This window comes from Argiope bruennichi, chromosome X2 (assembly GCF_947563725.1).
Source record: "Argiope bruennichi chromosome X2, qqArgBrue1.1, whole genome shotgun sequence".
Taxonomy (NCBI): domain Eukaryota; kingdom Metazoa; phylum Arthropoda; class Arachnida; order Araneae; family Araneidae; genus Argiope; species Argiope bruennichi.
This window is the reverse complement of record NC_079163.1, coordinates 45,972,637-45,994,344: the sequence shown is the minus strand read 5'-3', so window position 1 is coordinate 45,994,344 and position 21,708 is coordinate 45,972,637. Positions and strand designations below refer to the sequence as shown.

The 21,708-nt window shown below is 27.7% G+C and overlaps 2 protein-coding genes across 3 annotated transcripts in view; one reads left to right on the top strand and one right to left on the bottom strand.

Annotated features, from left to right (window-relative positions):
• The window catches only part of LOC129960109 (protein NCBP2AS2 homolog), a 100,784-nt gene that overhangs the window by 1,883 nt on the left and 77,193 nt on the right, over positions 1-21,708 (top strand). The window lies entirely within an intron of this gene.
• The window catches only part of LOC129960108 (poly(rC)-binding protein 3-like), a 108,811-nt gene that overhangs the window by 74,907 nt on the left and 12,196 nt on the right, over positions 1-21,708 (bottom strand). The window contains exon 1 of one of the 2 annotated variants that reach the window (XM_056073235.1): positions 12,877-12,995. The exons of the other annotated variant lie outside the window; for it this stretch is intronic. The gene's annotated coding sequence lies outside the window, so the exon portion shown is untranslated. Of the gene's footprint in view, positions 1-12,876; positions 12,996-21,708 lie in introns of those variants that run through there. 2 annotated transcript variants of the gene reach the window in all.

Here is a 21,708-nt window from a genome sequence, read left to right as displayed (position 1 = left end):
AACTAATTTAGCTTTCGAATCGAAAGATGTACAATTTTCATTTTGATTTTGGAATGAAACAATGCAAAACACATTTCTTATATTATCAAAATAAAGTTGAGATTATATTGTTTAAAAATAAGTTTATAAGTTAAATTAAATCATATTTATCATAAATTACCTATACAAGGGAACTTTCAATTTTTGCCTATACAAATGTATTTCTTTCATTCTGTTTAACCTTACTGCAAATTATAGTTATTACAACCCAATAACTTTAAGATTTAAAGTTCTGATAGAAAACATAATTTGCTTCTATCAACTTGATTCGCAGTGGCCTGACAGTCTCGATTTCGTGACCAATGGACTATGGATTTTATCGACCAATTGATTATCAATTCCACCGAATTTCCGCACTGTGTACGGCACTAGTGCTTATCTCAGCTGTGAAAGTGTGTTATCTCTAAATATGCTGGAAAATTACAATATTAAATACCATTCTATTTATAGGAACACTATTCCTTACTACAAGGGTTGTCCTTAACAAATCATAGTGAAGTTTATATAAGGGATATTAATTTGATATATCGAATTTTATTAGAAGCATTTTAGTTTTTAGAGAATTCAAGCTTCAGATTAAGAATATTACCTGAACAAAATGACATAATCTGATTTGAATTCCACCATCCCGTCTTTCAACGTTATTTGCAGGCGCAAAATATTTCAGTAAGATAGTTTTTTAATTAAATGAAAAATTGTTTAAAATAACTTTACATAAAAGGAGTTTAAAATATGTGGTTGCTTAAAATACACTGCAATGAATTTTTTTTTAAAATTTTTAAACCTTATGTTCCATAATTTTATAAAATTATTGATGTAAGTTAAATGGTCTTTGAAATATTATCTAAAATGGAATAAATAATTAAACCTTAAACCTAATTTTTTAGTGGCAGAATTCTTAATTTTTGGTTAACTATCCCTCATATTTTGTGCATTGTTTAACCAAAAAATGTGTAACTCTTAACTCCACAACCAATAACAAACCCTATATTCGGTTCAAGCAAAAACAACAACTCTTAATATATACTACAGTAAATAAAACTGAATAAATAGCATGTATACAGTTATTTTTTTATAAATAAATTGATAATAGGAAGAAATGAATGGTATTTATTATCCTCTAAACCATAAAAGAATTGAAAAAAATAGAAAGCTTTATAAAAGAGTCTACTAACAAAAAATAAGCTCAATTAAACACTTGGTAGAGTATTTTCTTAGCAAAGTGACAGAAAAATTAAAATACTTTGGCAGTGAACATCGTAAGTTTGTGCAGTAACTGTCATTTCTCTCATACTTGAAAATTAAAAGATCTTTCAGCTACGATTTGCGACTTTTCAAGATATTACGCCAGGAAAACGAGTATTTATTTAAAAGCAGTTCATGGGTACAACTGGTTGTTGAAAGAAGTTACGGCGCAAAATTGGTTTATCTCTAAAACAGTTTGCTTTTAAGAAGATAAATTAATTTTAGAATGACTTGACTTTAAAATCTTTTAATATGACTGACTATATATCATGTAAGACATTTACATGATATATATGTATTTCACAAAAGACAAAATATCCAGTTAAGCGAATAATATAGGTAGTTTTGATACGTTTGATTTTGATAAGATAATCACTAAAATTACAATTTAATTTTTTAAATGCGTACATTTCTGCACCGTTTCAGTTTGATTCTGCTAATTTATTGCAAAAAGTGCAATTAGATTTCTGGAATGGCAGCAATATTTTCTAATGTTTATATTTTCTTCAAATTTATCAAAAACAGTTGTAAAACGAATTGTTTATTTTTATTTGATAATAAAATATGACGATTCTCACAATAAAGTATGCTTGAAATTAACAATAAGTTCTGAAGAGCTTTAAAATGTCAGTCTCCCAACTGATTTTTATAATATTCAAAGCATCTGCATGAGGATAACTTAACAAGAATATTTTAATTTATTAATGTATAATAAATAAAATTAACTTATTAATTTTAAAGAAACTTTGTCAAATGCACAACTTTGCACATAGCTCTTGCTCATAGAATTTATTATCTGTTATATCTGATGACAACAAATTTAAAGTATTTCGAAAGCATTATTTATCGTTAACTGTTAAAATAACATAGAATTCATTGTTTTTTATTTTATTATGAACAAAAAGGGCAGGTTTTCATATACATCAAATTTCCATTTTCTAAAGATTATTTATTCAATTTTAATCTTGGAAGAATGGTAAATAAAATAAATGAAAGCGTCTGTCTTGGAAAACATAATGATTACAAGTTATTAAAGCAATTGAGTTTCTCGTTATAAATATAGAAGCTTATGATTTATTAGAATGATATTCTTTTATTTTTTGAGATAACTTCTATCTTCCTCCTTGATTTTTAACGATTGATGATTCTTGATTTTTCATACTGATAGAAGATTAGATTGATTTTATATCATGCTCCATTTTATATTTCGTAAAAGTATTAATTCCCGGTTCTTATAAGGTACATAAAAAATGCAATTTTACATTTTACTTTTTTTCGGAGACAAGTGTTTGTAATTCATATAAATAATCAATAGATTATAAAGGACCTTAAAAACAATACAACAGGTAAATAAATATATATTTTTTAATCTTTTAAAATCTTTGTGCGGGTTAAAAAAAAGATAGCGAATAAATAGGAAAGAATTATCGTAAACAAACTTCTTGAGTTTTATAATAGAAAGCAAATTGGAATGAAATTTAATTATCAGAAGAAACCAACGAAAGTATTATTCAAATTTAAAAGGCAATTATCAAATTATCATTTTTCTCGCTTTCTTAAATTTGAAAAGCATAGCTTTTCGTTTATTTAAATTGGCTCACAGCGTTTCTCTGAATTTTGACTTATATCTTTAATGAATTCTTTTTATACTTTTATGAGCAAAGTCTATCATTTTATTAGCAGAACGCAATTTCATCTAATTTACTACTAAATTGTGAGCTAGCTTTAATCACTTAAAAAACCCACTGTCTCTCTTATTTATCCTTTATTTAGCATTAGATGAATAAAGCTGGACAGTTAGTTACCAAATAATAAACGTTCCCACTTGTTGTCAGCGAAGTGCATTATCATAATTGCTTCCACCGTCGCTGTTTCAACTTACCTTCATTATGATTCTGTGCTTATGAATTCGTTATATTATTCACAGGTCTGATTTCAGAGGTGGACATTTGACATGTCTAAAAGCCAATCACCGGCATTTTTTGCATAAAAATAATACTGAGCTTTCAGTTATACATGTCAACGAATAATCGTGCACTGCAACAAAGATTGTTAAGTGCTAGTATTCTACAAGTGAAAACAATTGCTTTAAAAAAATCAACAAGATAACCTTCAAAGTGATGTTTTTCTGCACATGAAACTTTATATGGATTTTTTTTTTAAGTTTTGATTTCATAAACATTATTTCATGTGCCGTTGCTATTAATATTTAGTGGGAAATTTGAAAGATTTAAAATATGGCATGCATTCTTTATATTTTAAATCTTTATTCTTTTTTATTTAAAAAAGAAGGATGTATCATTTTGAGATAAATTACTTCCATAGCTATAATTTTCAATCATATTTTATACGCATGCTGTTATTTTTGTTAAACTATTTCTGTACAATTTGTCTGCATTAACATATTTCATAGTTTAAATCTTTTCTGCATTTTTATGAATCGGATAATCGTTTAACTGTTAATATTAAATTTTCAAAAAATGAATAATTAATTATTTTTTTATGTATTCTTTATTTAAATTCAAACGGGTTCAATAACCATTTATAAATTTTGCAACCATTTTTTGAAAGTTGATGATTAGATTACCACTTCTGCCAAGTATACACTGTTAAGTTTTTGTGCCCTTTTTTATTTCTCATGTGAATTGGTTGATTATTTAAGTTCATTTTCCTTACAAAAGGTTTGATTATTTTAAGAAAAAGTCTCGCAAATCCTTTTTATAACTAAACACGACAAATTTATTATGAAATTCAAAATACCAAACCTTTTATTGAAAAAAGAGGAATTTTCTCAGATTTCTTCTTTTACTCTGATGATTATAAATCAGAAACAAATCTGTTGTCTCAATAATCTCTTTCGAAAAGTATATCTCCACTTATAAATATGTGATTTCTTAAGGATCTAAATAACGTAGAATTTTTAGTTTAATAAATAGAACACATGAAATATAAATTTGTATGAAAGTCGAAACAAATTTACAGAATTTATAAGTTTTTTTTTTTGTTCGAAAAACGATAGAAAATAAATATTACACACGATAGAAAAAAATAAAGGCATTATAATGCATAGAAATGTACACATCTTTCTAAGAATAAACACGAATTTTTTTCCGATTCAAAAAGAGAATCATAAATCTCGCCAAAGCCTAGAATTTTTTTTATTTGAAGTGTTCTCATATTTGGTCAAGTAAATGCAAAAAGCTTATTAGAAAACTTGAATAACACCTCATCCAAAATTGAAAATATTTAAAAATTCAAAATTGCCTTGATCAGCTAAACTCATATTTGAATAAATTTTATGCACTGATAGTTTGAATAAAATAAAAAGCATAATGCAACTTTAATAACAAAGAACAAAAACCTTCATTGAAATTATTCATTGAATGTTTGTAAAAATGTGCGAAATAGACGTAATCATCTTGATTTTAAGGTTGTACTTCTTGTAAGGTGCTTCATTCCTTACTAGTCTCTAACTTCTGTTGAAACCAAAATTTTAGAATCACGTAAAAATGTTTAAGATGAAGTAGTAATACATTAAATCTTTATTGCTATCTGCGCTTTTTAAAAAAAAGAAAAAAAACTAAAAGTGATAGTAAAGTCATTGTTCGCTTTCCGAAAGTTATTCTTTCATGGTTGCACTCATAAATGCGATGTATGAAACGAATATGAAATTTTTTATTTTAAGGTTGCAATATTTTATAAATATATATTCCTTTTTGATTTCATTTAAAATTATCAAAATCCTTGAAAATCAGATTTTTAAATGAAGAAGTAAGGAACAGCTCTTATTTCTATCTGTGAAACTTACTATTAAAAGATAAAAACGCTTAAGAGATTTATATCTTTATATAGCACGCTTTCTAAAACATGCAGCAATTATCGCACATTTATTTATTTCTGAAATTGCTAAGAACTATGAAGGAAATAACTTTTACAATTGCCATAAATTCAGTTGTATTTAAAAAGTAGCTTCATTTCGAACCGTCGTAAATGGGAAAAAAATGGCTACTGGTGAGGGTAAGATCTCTGTATAACATTCTTTTTGAAAGACGGTATCACTGTGCGTTATATCTATCATTGAATGCATCGCTTACTTTCTGTTTGCAGCTGAAATTACTGAAACTCGGTGGAAAGAAGTGTTAAAAATAAGCAAATAGCGAGCAATATCCATTTCCATCTGCGCTGCTGTAAAGGGAAAAAAAAACAAAAAACTGCAGGTGGAAGTAAGAAGATCTTTGTGTAACGCGCTTTCGAAAACGCCGTATTTGAAATTGTTGCGCATCCGCGCAGCTGCAAAGCATCTCATCGATCGGGCCCCATCTTTGCCTCACCTAGAATTTCTCGTCGCAGTTTATGCTCCTTTTATCCGTATTAAAATGCACAGCTCCTTGCAAAATTTGCGACCATAAATGTGAAACGTGGTAATATAGTTTTCAAGGCTATGCATTTTATTAAAATCCTTGCGTTTCAGAATTGGTTTTAGTATTAGGCTCTCGGTTTAATATAAGGGATCTGCTTTCACTCGAATTTTTATAGCTTTCGTTGATGGCTTTTAAAGTAGATATAATATTTATAAGGACATCAAATTCTTTCATCCAGTAGGCAAAATATGATTTTTTTTCTTTAATTTTATTCAAAGCTTCCGACGTTAGTGAAGGTAAAAAATGAAAGCTCTGTGTTGTATCGGTTGTATTTAAGGATACTTATCCTGGAATCATGAAATGCAAATGGAATTTTAATTGCATTTTTTCACATATTTAGTAACTAATAATTACATTTTCGTTTTTATTTCCTTTAAAAAACTTCATTTAAAACATTGAAAGGGGTTAAAAACGGAAAAGAACGATATTTTATCTATGTAGTTCTTTATATGCGCAAAAACTGCATTATTTCGTTTAAGAGGAAGCTTGAATTATTTTTCAAATATAAATTTTATTTGTAGATAGAGTGAAGAATTATTTGTTTTGAAGTTGTTTATACTCTTGAACAAATAAATATATGACATTTAATATATCCCCGAAAATTGCCATGCTAACTTTAAAATTGTTGAAAAGTTCTAAATTATCTTGATCATCCAAATGCATTTAAATAAATTCTTCGCAATACATTTAATACTTTTAAGTATAGCAAAAAGATTAATTAAAACTCAAGTTACAGACAGAAATTCTCTTTTTTTCTAGCAATGAAAATTTATAAAGCTATACAAATATAAAGATCTACTATTTTTAACACTTTTTATCAATATATTAAATATTTATTTAAATGAGAAATGCAAACTTCATGCAGTTTTTCTGATAAACCTACGTAAACTTCATGTCTGGTTGTTTACTTTCAATAATTTAAACGTTGGGGTTTTAATTTATTATTTAAAATAGTTTGGCATGTTACACTATAGAAAGATGCGTCAAATGCTTAATATATGGTGAAAAGAAAATTGAACTTTACAGTTGTTTTTTTAAAGTAAATTCAGATTTTTTTTTGTTAGCAAGAAATTAGAATTGATTCGAATAATACTTTAATAATGGAGACTTTTTTCTTGACGTTTTAAGAAATTTCATTTGCATGATATACTGATCTAAATGTGGTCATAATAGTTTCCCAGATAAGAACTACGTCATTAAATTTGTTTTTCTAATTTAATTGTTTTCAAGTGTAAAATTACAAAATAAACCCTTCCAAAAATCAGGCTGGAAACAATTATCCAAAAATAAAGCCAATCATTGATTATATAAATTTTTATGGATTATCAATATTGGGCTCAAAGTTGCATGTAATTTGTCAAAGTCCTTTCTGAAATTGCAAACCAAACATTCATCACTTCTCCCTTGGTATAAAGATATTCGTAATAAGTCTTTGATTTCAAATTAATGCTACTGAAGAAGGATAAATACATATTTAAACTTCTGAAGGAAAAACAATCTGTTTCTAATTTCACTTCAATTGCATATTGCATGTCACCATTTTAGCAATCTTTTCTGACAATGTCAATCCAATATTCATCACCACGCTCTAAACCTGATGAAATGTGAAATAAGCTAGCAAAACTGAAACTATTGTTCCAGGAACGATGGCCATGTGCTTACACTAAGAATTCGATTCTCTGCACATAGAGCTTATTGTTTGAAGGGTACATAAAAAGAGAAATCATTCGTCGAATATTGAGTGAAAAGATTAATTTGGTCAAGGCGGTTCTATAGCACGAGGCGAATAATGATCAATGAAAACACACTTCTTCACATGCTATCCCCAGGGCTCGATCAATGATCAATTGCACAGAAATCAAGCTCTGGAACTTCATGCTATATTTTCCCCTAGAAGCAATTGGATCAATTGCATTATGTTTTTCGAGGTAACAGCTGAATTCAGAGAATGACTTATTGGTAACCTGAAATATTCTACAGAATTACTTGGCTTAGCTAAGCAAAATATATTTGTCATATTTTGAAAAGAAAAATGTTTTAATATCCAATTAAAATTTTTAATATCTTTTTTTAATTAAAAATTATTGACCAAAAAATGCTTCAAAATAGTTTAACAAGCAATTCAATTGAACTTGAAAATAAATCGGATGAGTTTTGCGAAAATAACTTGCTTCGAAATTTCCATTTTTTAAAAATTTATTATCCTGTTTGCTGCAAACTTAGGGAATATGTTAAATCAACGAGTGTAAGTTGTGTCTAATGAAATTTCAAAAACTGTTTCACAACAGGGAATTTTGAAACTGGAAATAGCGTGATTTAATAATTATCATGATAAAATAAGCATCTTGATGAATCCATCTTTTTTTATTTTTTAGGATTATAGATTTAAGAAATATTCATTATTTTCTAATGAAAGGATTCTCAATAATTGTTTTCAAAGAGAATATTTGTATTTGTATGGAAACATGAAACATTTTCATAATAAGAGTGTTTTGAACTGCAAAGACTGTAATTCTATATTTCTGGTAATATAGATTGCTTACAAAAGATGACTTTTAGAGCTTGTAAGGAATCACGGAAGCTAAGAGAGATCAGGATATTTCCCCCTTAAACACCAGTAATACAAAAAAAAAATAACTGATGCTGTGGAAACTTTTTGTTATAAAACAATACAGAACCTCGCAAAGGCAGTTACTCAGCCCACTGGCAAAGATTCAAGCCTTTTTCCATTGCAAAGAATGCTGAGTTGGGTTTTTTGAAAAAAAGAAAAAAAGACCGCAATTGTTTCTATCTTTAGATCTACTTCCCCGTCTTTAATTGGGGTGCTTGAAATGCCAAATGAAACAAAAAAAAATATCTTAGTCCATTCTGTTGAATAGTGTTTACGGACATAGGAACAAAAGATCGGAATCTTCAAGAAACGGATTAGAGAAATCTCATCAAGAAGAAGCAGCTGCGACATGAAAATAAAAATTAAAAACAAAATCTCTAAAGGAAGTAAATAGAATGTCGCCCGGTTTTATTTTAGTCACAGTCTGAAGTAGGGGAGGAGGGGGGTTTCCCTTCAGGTAAACTTTTTTCTTCTTCTTCCGATGTTTTGTGAGGAATAGTCGTCATAATAGTGCTGATGCTCACCTAAGTAATTAATGAACGGCAATTGCGTATCACTGTAAGCTCCTCTTGTGCATATTACATGAGAGAGTTTCATACAGGAGTTTTTTGGGTTATGTATTGCTATGTTTCTCTTGTTGGCGTCATAATTCGTAATAGCCTCGAAATGAAAGAAAAAGAATACTTGAAAATTGGCTGACTAAATAATTAACAGCCTCATCATTATCATTTATCAGTTTATTAATTTTTTGAATAAATAATTCGAATATTTTTCCAAAGTTTCAAATTCTATTCTGCTGCTATATTTTTGGTTATTTATCACTATGTTTCTCTTTCTGGAATCATTCGTAATAGCCTAAAAGTTACAGAAAAGGAATAATTCGAAGCTCAAAAATAACTAGATTATCTATATCATTAGTATTCTTATTATTACCAATAATCACTTAATTAAAATTGCTTTATTTTAAAAAGAATCCTTTTTGCCTTTTCTCATAAAGCTCGAATGCTTTGCTGTTAACTATATTTTCTGGTTATTCAACGGCATGTTTCTTTTGTTGCTGTCATTATTAATAGCTTCGAAATGAGAGAAAAGGAATATTTCAATATTCAAAAGCAAAGTAAATTGAATGTCTAGATCATTAGCAGCCTCATATTTTCAATTTATTAAAAGTTTTGAACCAGTCATTTGATTTCTTTTGTTGTTGTTTTTTCATAAATTCTCGATGTCTTTGTTATCAGTTGATTTTATATTTCATTATTGCGATATTTTTTGGTGTCTCAGAAATTGAGCGCAGTATTGTTGCGAGTTTCTTCATCTGTTTTATCAAGCAATTTATAAAATGTAATGATAATTTTTCATTTAATATTCTCGTGTTAAATTTTTAATATTTTATAAGACTTTGTATTTTTAAATTCGTATTTATTTAATAAGCGATCTAATTCTCATATAATTGTTCATATAATTCATAACATAAGTTCAACATAATATTCATATAATGTTCAAATGCATTTCAAACTGAATTTCTGAAGCTGAAAACATTCGATATATTTAGTTTTAAAAGAAATGGAATTGTTATTCAGTTTTAATTTGACTATGATATGGGAAATTATTAGACAACTAGCTTCATCTAAAAATTGTTAATTACTTTCTGATGCCAAAGTTAAGGTCTAATAATATACAAACATGACTTCATTCGTACTGAATGCAGATAAGATGTAGATAAAATAAGAGCTTTTGTATTTAGCCACAAGTTATTGTTTTCTTTCTTGTAGACTAATTTAAATTCATCCTACTTTATTAAAGAGTTTAATATAGAAATCATGAAGAATTCAAAAGCATATATAACGTCTCTTAAGATGAATTACTGAATTACCCTGGCATTTTAAAACCGAAGTACATTGTTTTTCCATATGAAGATGTTTTTGAAATAAAAGATTTTCGAAATAAAGAACGTTTTCTTTTTCTCGTCGTGACAGAAGCTTGGGTTGTAGAGTTCGTAACGATTTTACAGAAAAGAATCAACTTATTAATTGAAATGATTCTAAGTATTTTGGAAGGTAAGCATAAATTTGGTCTCCAAACAATGGACCGTTGAGCAGGTAGTGTTTATAACTCTTAAAAGCAACCAAGCGCAGTGATGAAGCGCCCTATTGTTTTGGACAACTTTTGTTCGTAATCTGCATTCATTTATGCACGTAAACGTTTTCAACATTTCTCAGAAATTAAATTCTACTAAAAAAATGTCTCAAAATAATTCTTGCTTAAATGGAGTTTTCTAGGTATACTCCAGTTTGAAATCGAATCTTATTTCTTTGTTGAAGTTTGTCTTTTATAAATGGATAACATTTTTCATAAGGCAAAAGCTGAATAAATAATAATTCAAAATAAGAAAAATGCAACGTTGAGAGTTGTCTGATCTTTCTCCTTTATTGAAATCATTTAAATGCCGTTATTCAAAATATTATTTGTCATCGTTTTGAATGTAGAAAGTAGACAAAACATCTCGAGTTAAATTTACAACATTGGACGGATATGTTTGGAGTTCAGGGTCACATATTTGCTGATCGTTAACATTTTTATTATTAATATAATGACCCTTTTATTTCGAATAAATTCAACTAAAACTCAATAGATATTTACATTCGAACAGTAAAAGAATACGAGTCTAGATAAAGTGCTTTCAAACAGCCTCTGAAAAATGGGGGAACAAAAAAAAGCAGAACTAATATCTGGATTTGTAAAAATTATGCTATCATATACAACATTTGTTTGTTTTTTCTGCATTATGACGTGTTTGCATCCCTCAAATTTTATTAAAAGGCATTGTTTTTACATTTAAATAAAAAATCAAAATAATTTCAAATCCGACAAATAAAGTATTTAAAAAAAGTTTGGAATGTAAAATATTCAACTATCAGATCTGGAAATAATTATCTCAAAACTGAAGGAAAAATTATTGAAAAATAAAACATTTCATTGCCTTTTAAATATCTTAAAATTTGAAATAACTTTAAAAATAATTATAAATGATAATCTTTCGGTAGGATTATTTTTAAAAAAATTTAATCTCACATGACAGAATGAATGGCCAACTTTCTGGACAGTTCATCCTCAATAAGAAGAAAAATAAAAATTGAAATTTATTGAAGTAAAGCTTCCGCCTCTCATGGCGATATAACTTTTTGGAAATAATTAGCCAACTTTATTTATAATTTTAGGGAATAACTTTTTAATCAGATAGATATGGTAATATATAAAATAATTTATGTCTTAAGAAAGAACATTCACATTTCTTGATACAACATTCTTCATTCTTCCTTCAAAAAATTTAGCAAACATAAAAATAAAAAGGGATTCAAGCTTTCTAATAAAAAATGATTATACAACAAACATGATTCAGGATGCAAGTTGCAAAAATAGTAATACACATCATTAAAATATATTTTAAATTTTTTTATAATTATATATATATATATATATTATATATATAGGAAATCAGTTTTGCTTAAAATGAGTCAAGAATATAAATTACAATTGAGTTTGCCATAACTTTCACAGAAAATAATTGATGAATGAATTTATCAGTTTAATGATAATTGATGAATGGATTTATCACTGAATCAACTATATTTCCACCTGTCATTTTGCCAAAAGCAGATAACGCTCTTATCATGCCTCGGTGCAAGAAAAAAAAAGCATTCGCATTTTTTTTATCTATCAGAAAATAAAACGTACGGGATTCAGATGCACTTTGCAGAAAATACGAGATGTTACACCTATTTTATTAATATATTTTTAATTTTTATCATATTTATGGTGAAATCAATTTTACTTAGAAGGGTTTCATGAAATAAATTAATGCCATTAATTTTTATTTCCAATTTGACACAAAATTAGCTGATAAACATACTTTCCAATTTCAACTAAGGGAAATTTCTTTCTGTCTGTCATTTTGCCAAAAGTAACGAACACAGTTATCATTCCCATCTACTAAAAGGAAAATATACTCTTTTTTTATTTCATCAGATATTCGTTTTCAGGCATAACAATATTTAAAGCTAAAAGAATTAATATTAATTATTATTACTAAACCTATACTTTTATCATACGTTATAAATTTTAACTATTCACTTTATATTAACATTTTATAATTCCTGTCAAATGCACAAAAGAAGTCTCCTTGTCATTAAAAATTTTTTTTTAATTATCAAAATTAAAATTTTTGATTGATTAACAATCGAATATGCCGTTATCTAACAGATTACAAAACCGACATTCTTTGACATCTTGAACCCCTTCTAATCCTGAAGAGAGGCGCGCAGCTCTCTGTTTATCTTCTTTCCTATCGATTATTCGCGAGAAGATTTAATTGTTCCTTACTTCCTTATCGATTTTCAGTTGCAGTTTCCGAACGAGCGTGAAAAGAAAGAAAGCAAGCGAAGAACAGAAAGTTCTGCAGAAAAATGCCATCCAAAGCAGTCAAGTGCGAGTATTGAGGGGAAGGGGGAATAAAAGAAAGCAACGAATCAATACGGTGAAAAGAGATGATGAGATCCGTACCTGCTATCTATCGCATCCGGGTCACCGAATCGGAGATTATCCAGAGGAAGACGAGGGAGCCCAGGGACTCCGCTATGAAACCTTCGCGTTCCGAGATCAGACCGATACTGACGCTGGGATGCTGGTCGCTCCTGCTGCCATCTGCCGGCTGACACCACAGCGCCCTTACCTACTTATTGATTAGCTTGAATGTCGCGCTGTCGGATGCCGCAGCATAGGCCACTGACCAGGACAGGTAGGGCAGAGGGGCCTGAACAGACAACCCCCCATGCAGATGTTAGATTCTCATGGTAGGAGTGGGGAGATTTATAAAGAAGCTAAAATTGCGCCTCATGAAATTATTTGGGATGAACAGGAATTATTGGTGCTTTGATTGCTCAGATAATATAAGGTAATTTAAAACAATTGCAAATGGCTATAACTTCATTGTAAGTAATGATAGAAAGAAAAATTTTAACATAAGACGAAAGGAAGCTTAATATTTTACTTGCTTGCATAGTTTTTTCCCTGCATAACTTCCCTTGGTCATACGGGCAACATTTATGGGATGACGCATTTCACTACAATGTGCAGCATTTCTGTTGCATCTTCATTTCTGTTGCATCACCGTTTTGCACTCAAAGGAGATGCTGAGATGCAGTTTTTGACATATCCCCATAAAATGAAGATCCATTAGTCAATTCAGAATATTTGTATTGCTATATGCAGAACAATGCAGGTGACTATCAACATGCTTTACAAAGTCTAATAAGAAATAGGCTATCGCTTGGATGTTTAATGTCCGAGCAAGGGAACGCTCAAAGGTCAATTATTATATTTCCAAACAAAATCCCTCTATCATTGTTTACAAGACAGTCAATTGAATCTGTGCAAATCTTTCGAATAACTCGATATTTTTATGCAACGAAATTTGAAGGCAAATAAGATGCAAAACTGAATCATATTTGGGATAGAAAAGTCATATCATCTTAAGACAAAATGTGATTTCAAAATAGATTGTATAATCTTATGCTTGTTTTAATTTCGAATTTCATTAATAAAAATGCCTGACAAGCTTTTTTCTAAAATTCAATCTGAAAAAAAAATGTCTGCAAAAATAGTAAGATATCAATAAATATGCGATAATATGATTAAACAAAAAATACTAAATGTGGACTTTGAAATTGCAATCCTTAATTTTGATTCTCAGTTTCTACAATTTCTATATGCTTATTGTTATCAGAAAAGATTTCTATTTAAAATCAAATGCTGACTTTTTTTTCATAATCTTTGAACAAAATATTAAAATTTCCCAAAATAGAATGGAACGAAATAAAAGCATTTAAGTCATTACTTTAGGAAGCTATTTATGATAGATTTGAATAAAAATCTTTTAAAACTTCTTTATATGCATACATTTAAACAGATGTTATTTCAGTGCATTACTAACTTGCAAGCAGAAAATGGAAGAAAAATCTTATCTTAATTTTTACTCGTACTCATCAGTACCGTCAAATTTTAAAAATCGCACTTTCTTATCATTTCTCTTTAAAATTCAGAATTTAAAAATTTGCAATCATTCATAAGCTGCTTGCAATATTTCAATTTATCATGATTGAGCATTATCAATAAATACAGCAGATTTGTCTTTTGTTTGAAAAAACTTTTAGTTTTATTTCAATTAGTTATCATAAATAATGATTTCAACATTTAATACAAAGTAATGGAATACTTTTTTCAAATTAACACATATAGATTCGTTTTCTTAGATGCGTGATGAAATCAGGAAAATATGCTCCAATTTCCAAAATATTTCCATCCATTTGAAAGCAAATGTAGTGATTGCAATGATGCATCTATAACTGGGAACCTAACTTTCTAAATCAGTTTTAATTCGTTTATTTGTTTGGAGTTCATTGGACAAGGGCTGTTTGGACTATGCTATGCTAAACATAGACCAATATAACTCTAAATTGATACCATAAAATTACGCCGGTAACAAGAATGCGGAAAACTTAATGCTAAATTTTAACGCTCTGAAATTACTTGTTGTGATAGAGTGAAATTGAACTAAATGCAAGGAAAAAAATCTAACCATATGGTCTAAATTTTAAAGTAAATTAAAATTTCTTTCAGTTTAATCGGAAGTTGTTACTAAATATGGTCAATGCAGGCGAAGTCAGGTTTAAAACAATCATAAACGCAGGACTTTAAGGCATTGGCATTTAATAAATATGGCATTAAAGGATATTACGGGTTACACTGTAAAAGATTAGAAGATGGTACTTTGAGAAAAAGATAACAGTAAGTGAATCTGATATATTCCAAATTAAATTTTGTTGGAATTGTCTCATGCCATTGGTTCAAATTTTTTGTCTATTTGTTTTCCATTTTAACAGATGTTAAGCTATTTTTCTTAAATTAAAAACTAGGAAAGAAGTCAAATAAATTTTCAAAATAAATAATTAGAGATAGAATAAATTTTCAGAATTTGTAAATAGAATGATTCAGACACTTTCAAATAGAAATAATAAAAATGCATATCCTTCGGAAGATTATAGAATTTCTGAATGTTCAATGTAACTGAACATTTTGAAGTAAATGGATCCAATTGCATTAGAAAGCATTGTAGTAAGAAAAAAAAATGCATGGCCTTTGAAGTACTTGAAAAAAATCAAAGCTTGAGCAGTAACCCATAAAACAGCTGCATAGCATAAAAAACTTCCAAATATTTGCTTTGATCATTATTTGACTGAATATTTATCAATGGACCGATATAAACAGGAAAATATAAATTTCTTTAACTATTTTTTGATATATAGATATCTTCAGAAAGCCTTTTCTGAAATTTTCGCAGGTTTTGAAATACTTTTCTGAGGTATTATTCTTGCGCAAGATCCTTTTGCATTATTATTATTTTATTTTTGGAATCTTCATATCCAATGGTACGTAGCATCTGAAAACTTTCAGTACCTTTCAAATACAAATCTGATTGGTGAACGTCTGAAATCAGTTTATACCCTTTTTGCGTCCTGGTGGAAATGGAATTGTCTCGCAGGGTATCTGTTTTTTCCCAGATTCCAAAAAAAATTTATTTTTTCCTAGAAATATTTTTTGAATTTATCTTAACGGATTTTCTATCCAGAAAAATCTGAGCTGATCTTATCGAGTATTTTTAGAATAAATTAAAAGAAACACAGAAATGCCTTATCCATCACTGGCTGTTGTAACTAAAATATCTGTGGCTTTAAAAACTGTTTGGCAAACCGTATCTGAGAAATATTAATAATAATGCATCCATAAATTTAATAAAAAATAGACTCATAAGATTAAAAAGAAAAATTAATTTTTATTGTGTTTTTTTTTTTAATATTACGATTTTACTGTTGTCAATATTGTATTTCTTATATAGTTCACAAACATATTTTTACTATATGCAAAGCACTGCAGACATCGTTTTCTGTTGAGTTGGGTGTTTTTCATCATCTCCAGTAATCACGATTCGCCTTACTGTTTCATGAATCTGTCTTGTCAGCTATTTTTCATGTAGGTGACTAAATTCCCTGAGTGCCGGGTGTTGTTAACTAGGTCATCTTCCGAAGGTCGATAAGAAATTCGACAACATCGGCATAATGGAAACTTCAAATCTTTACCAATTCCATATCAAGGGACTTAAGAGTTTGTACTTATGAGCTTTTAATAATTAATTTTTTGAAGCAGTATATCTTCGATTTAATGGATAAATTGGGATGAAAAGATTTTTCGTGAAACTGAATCTATTATATCATGAATGGTACTGTGAACATTATTTAATCTTGGATATTACTTTTGAAATTGTGGTGTATAATGTAAATGAAAACATTTCATGTAAATATCATATTGTTTATAACTGCATATTAGAAAAATAAGAAAGATGTCTCAAACTCCATTTTTTTTCCTGTTGAATATTGTTATTCATTAACCTAAGATCATAATAGCATTTCTTAAATTAGTCAAATTTTATACCGTTTAATACCAAACTATCCATCCGTTAATTCAAAATCCCTCAAAATGAGAGTTTTATGCATTTAAGTAAATACTTATAGAAGTTTTGATTGGTTTAAATTGTATTGACAAGTAAATTTTTAGTTCAAACATTCACTTACTTCTAATTTCAAACATAACCATTTAACAAAATTAAGCAGTTTATTATAATTCAATAACTTACTTGTTCAGTTCAAATAAGGTTTAATCAAAAGAACTGATGTAGTTTCTTTCAGTATTATTTTGATCAGATTCCTTATTTAATTTATACCAAAATAAATTGAAATTCAAAATAAATTGAAAGCTATTAAAATTCTGTTCTGCCTTTCGTAATAATATCGAGTGCTTCTACAGTTTTAAGATTACCTCATGACTAAGTCGGTTCATTTCTTTTTCCTTTATAAGCCTCCAATGCTCTTATCCGAGTTTGATACAACCGATTAAAATCAAATGCGAATAAAAAAGATAAGCCTGACTCATTGGAATTAAAAATATAAGATTATTTTCAGTAATGTCAAATGATAGCCATGGGCCAGTCTTTCGATGTTTCAACAAAGTATTCTTATATCTGCAATATATATATTCAAAGTATTTTTATACATTTTTCTTTATTTATTACACTCAATTATTCTTATTTTTACTATTTAATATACGAAAAAGCAATTAGACAACGAATTTTTCATGCATATAGATTCCTCAATAATTTGTTTTGATTAATATAAAGTTTTTATTTTTGAATAAGTTCCTATATAAATGTATTTTCGAATCTTAACGATTTAAGTCATAGAAAAAAATGTTAAAAAAAAAGAGTAAATGTTTTTAAGTAAATATTTTATTCTTTTAATTTTAAAGGACAATTTCCTCCTCCAAATATTAACATAACAAAGATTTTAAACAGGAAATAAGTTATAATTTGAGGAAATTTGAGACCAAGATTAAAGTTGGAATTTAATTTTGAAAATGTCATTTTTTATTTGAAAGAACGATTTTATGAAGAATTCTATTTCTTTATAAACTGACATATAAAAATTAATTTTGTTTTTATTTCCAGTTTGTATCCTGAATTAGTTTCACTGTTCATTAAACAGTTTGTGATATCACTCCGACACATTTTCAAATGATTATGCACAGTTGAAATTTAAGAGCTTTTACACAATGCATAACAAAAATGATTATGTTGCTGCAATTTTCAAGCTATAAGTCTCTGTTCATTAGTAAATAATTAGTGAGTTCTTAATTCAACTACGAAATTATAAAGATTCAGTATTGCGTAGAAATTAATGCCCACTTAGTTTAGGAAGATTAAAAATGTCTGTAGTTTAAAAAGTCTTCTGATGTTTCTTGATTTTATAATTGCATCAAATTATAAAATATTTAAATTCCATTAATGTTATGATAAAATCGTTTGACTTTAAAATAAAATGGGGTATTGCGGCAATAATACATGAGTTATTATTTTTTTTCCTACTTATGTATAACCATTTTTATTACTTTAAATAAGCAATCATTGTTTCTTTCCAATTATTAGGAATATTTTGACAATTCAGTTGTGATTATTAAACTCAAAGGTAAGTTTAAGGGAATTTGAGTTGTTGAATAATTTGGCAAATTCTATAACTGCATGTATGTAAATAACTGCAATCTATTTGTCCAAGTTCAAATTTTGGAAACATACAGGAAAATACTGATTAGAATTAAACTGTTAGTTTCTCTTGCAAAACTGCACAATAGGAACCAGAAACTGTCCATATGCTTTGAAGACTGTTAAGTTGATAGTTACGTTTGGCATGAGAGTGCGACATGGATTCATTTTATCCCATTACACATTATGAAATCCCATCTTCTTGTAGGCTTTATGAATCCAATAATTGGATTACTAATTCAAAAATTTAAATGCATTCTTTACATATTTTGAATTTTTTCAGGGTTAATTTTTTATTTATTTGCAAAGAGAAAGTGGACAAATTATTGCTTTTTTAATGCTATTTTTTTAAATTTTGCTAACATTTCTTTCAAAGGAATACACTTATTAAATTGAAGTTAATATATGTCTGTCTTTTGTGTATTTGCTTAATTTTCAAGTCGGTACATGAGAAATTAAAAAACCATCAGCAGACGTAAATATTTTTTCCTTGGTTATCTTATTTTTTTTTTTTTTTTTGTATTTTTAATTACTTACGACTCAACTATAGCCAGTAAAATGAAAGTCAGAAGTACAACTTTTATCGAAGGAAGGCTTTAGGCTTTTGATAAATTTTAGATTCGCTTTTAAACAGAAAGATGCAGAGCAAATTTTAAATAATGAAACATATACGGTTGAAATGAAACACTAAAAATAATACAAGAAAAGGTATGGCAAATATAAATTGAATTTTTATAAATAATTATACCTCATTAAAATATATTTAAATGTACCCTTCTGTAACACGGCATTCTGACATTAATTTAAATTGCAAAAATTACAACAGCTCTTTTACAAAGAATTCTGATAACACAATTGCATATGACAAGAACAAATGTTGGAGAGGTCTCCTAATGCAAAAATTGTACATTCTGAAATAGCACCGGCTTTACATAGCACTTCTAACAAACTTACACCTTCCTCTTGCGACAAGAATTCTACCATCACTCTGTTTAATTGGTATTGAATATTGAATAATGTAACCGACATAACATAAAAAGAAATAACATAGTAATCTGAGAATTAAATGTAAATTAGTACTTAAATTCAAGCTCTATATTTTTCCTTATATCATTTAACAATTATAAAGAGAATCCGACTGTCATAGTCTCATTCTTTTCAAATCTATGTATGATTTCTTTTTCTCAAAACATTGACAGAAATTTAATTTAACTTTATACATAAATCATATAAAAATCAGTATTAAATTATAAAATAAATAAACCAAAAGAATCTTTTTATTATATATCGATGAAGAAGAATTTGAAATAAAAGATCAGAAGCAAAAAAAGTTAATGAATATAAATTTAAAAAGTAATTCACTATGCATAAAATATTTCCATTTTACTTATATAAAAGAAGCAAAATTCAAAAATTTTCAGTAAAAAAATGTAAATGTTTTCATTAATTAAACTCACTCACTCGTTGAATCCATTGTGTAGAGATATGGATGCTAAAATAATTTTCATCTTCATAACAATTATTTTCACTTGCAAATAGATTGAAAATTAAATTTCTAGAAGAATCTGAGATTCTTCTGATGTGTTTGAATTCAACAGAAACTAATAAAAATCTCTGAAAATCTGGATAACATGCTTCATGGCTTCTTTCCATAGTCATAAAATTTTTATTTTCTTCTTTTTCATCTAAGCTAAAATCACGAACTCTTCAAATATCACATTCGAGCTCATTTTCAGTACCTACTACATTCGGATTACCTAACCAGCTCAAAGAATAACAGTAAAAAGTCTTTAAGCCATCGTTAAATCGCAATGACAGTGTCATTTGCAACCTAACATAACATATCAAGCCCTACATAAATCGCCTTCATGGTGCATTTCCGTTTTAGCGAAGCGGTATTTTTGTTTATGTTACGCAACGGCTTAAAAGCCCGTGACTATCTGTAAAATGTTGACAACATCCTATCATTTAAATCGTACGTATCTTTCTATATGTTTATCGTAAAAGCTAAGATAAAAACTTATTTTATTTATTTTATTTTAAATATGAGCGATGAGGTGTCGAAATTTCAAATGGATATTTTTAGCCAAATATTTTTATCGCTCAGATTTTATAAAGAAGAATTGTTTACATCTGACAGCTTATTTGAAATATCTGCCTATTAAATGATTTAATGTAAAACCTCTGTTGAATATTAATTGCATTAAAAAATAATATATTGGAAGCTATTGCTTTAAAAAAGTTATTTAACTTTTCAAATTTTAACTGTTGATTAAATGTACATTCACTTTAAACATAGACATCTGCTTTTAATGAATTTTAAAGATAAATTCAAGTTCGTTAATAACCAAATTAATATAAATCAGTAATCAAATGAGTAATTTATAAAAATTCGTAAATTTACTTTAAATTATTCATGAATGATGATTTTAATAGCATGCTTCTGATTTTATTATGGTGTGTATGCAAATGAAAGAATTAAAAAAATTTCTATTTTCATAAAAATGGTAAGAATGTTTAATAAAGAATAACTTCCAATTTGATATGATTAAAGAATTATCTGCAGAATTATAAATGTTTAAGACTGTTATTTGATCGTAGTCAAAATAAAATGTTAATAGAAACTCCATCTCAAATATATACTATATTGAAAGCAAATTATTAAATCATTACAAAGCTGTAACGAGTTTATGTTGCATAAAATATCAAATCAAAGATAATTCTGTACAAGTATATATTTTCAATGATTATAGACGATTATTGAGCATTTGTAAAGAAATATTTTTTGACTCATATAGCATAAATTATTATGGTAAATACTAATAGAGTTTCAATAAATATTTTTCAGTTTCACGATGCACATACTGAAAATTTTCAAAATAATGAATATAAATGTCAATATAAGGAAATGAAAAAAAAAGTAAGATTTTATGCACTTTAAAAAAATTAATATAAAATTTTATATAAAGTAAAAAATCCTCAAATCCATATTAAAAGTACATTTGAAATTACAATTAACATAGAACTATATTTTCAAATAATCATGCAAAGGCATATCCGGCGCATCATGCTTAGTACTGGAATCATTTGAAAATTTTGTAGGATAAAAGGAGGACGTAGTATTTATTACAGCACAAAGTTAAATAGAACATGCATAGAGTGTATGTACAACATGCAGTTAAATATTA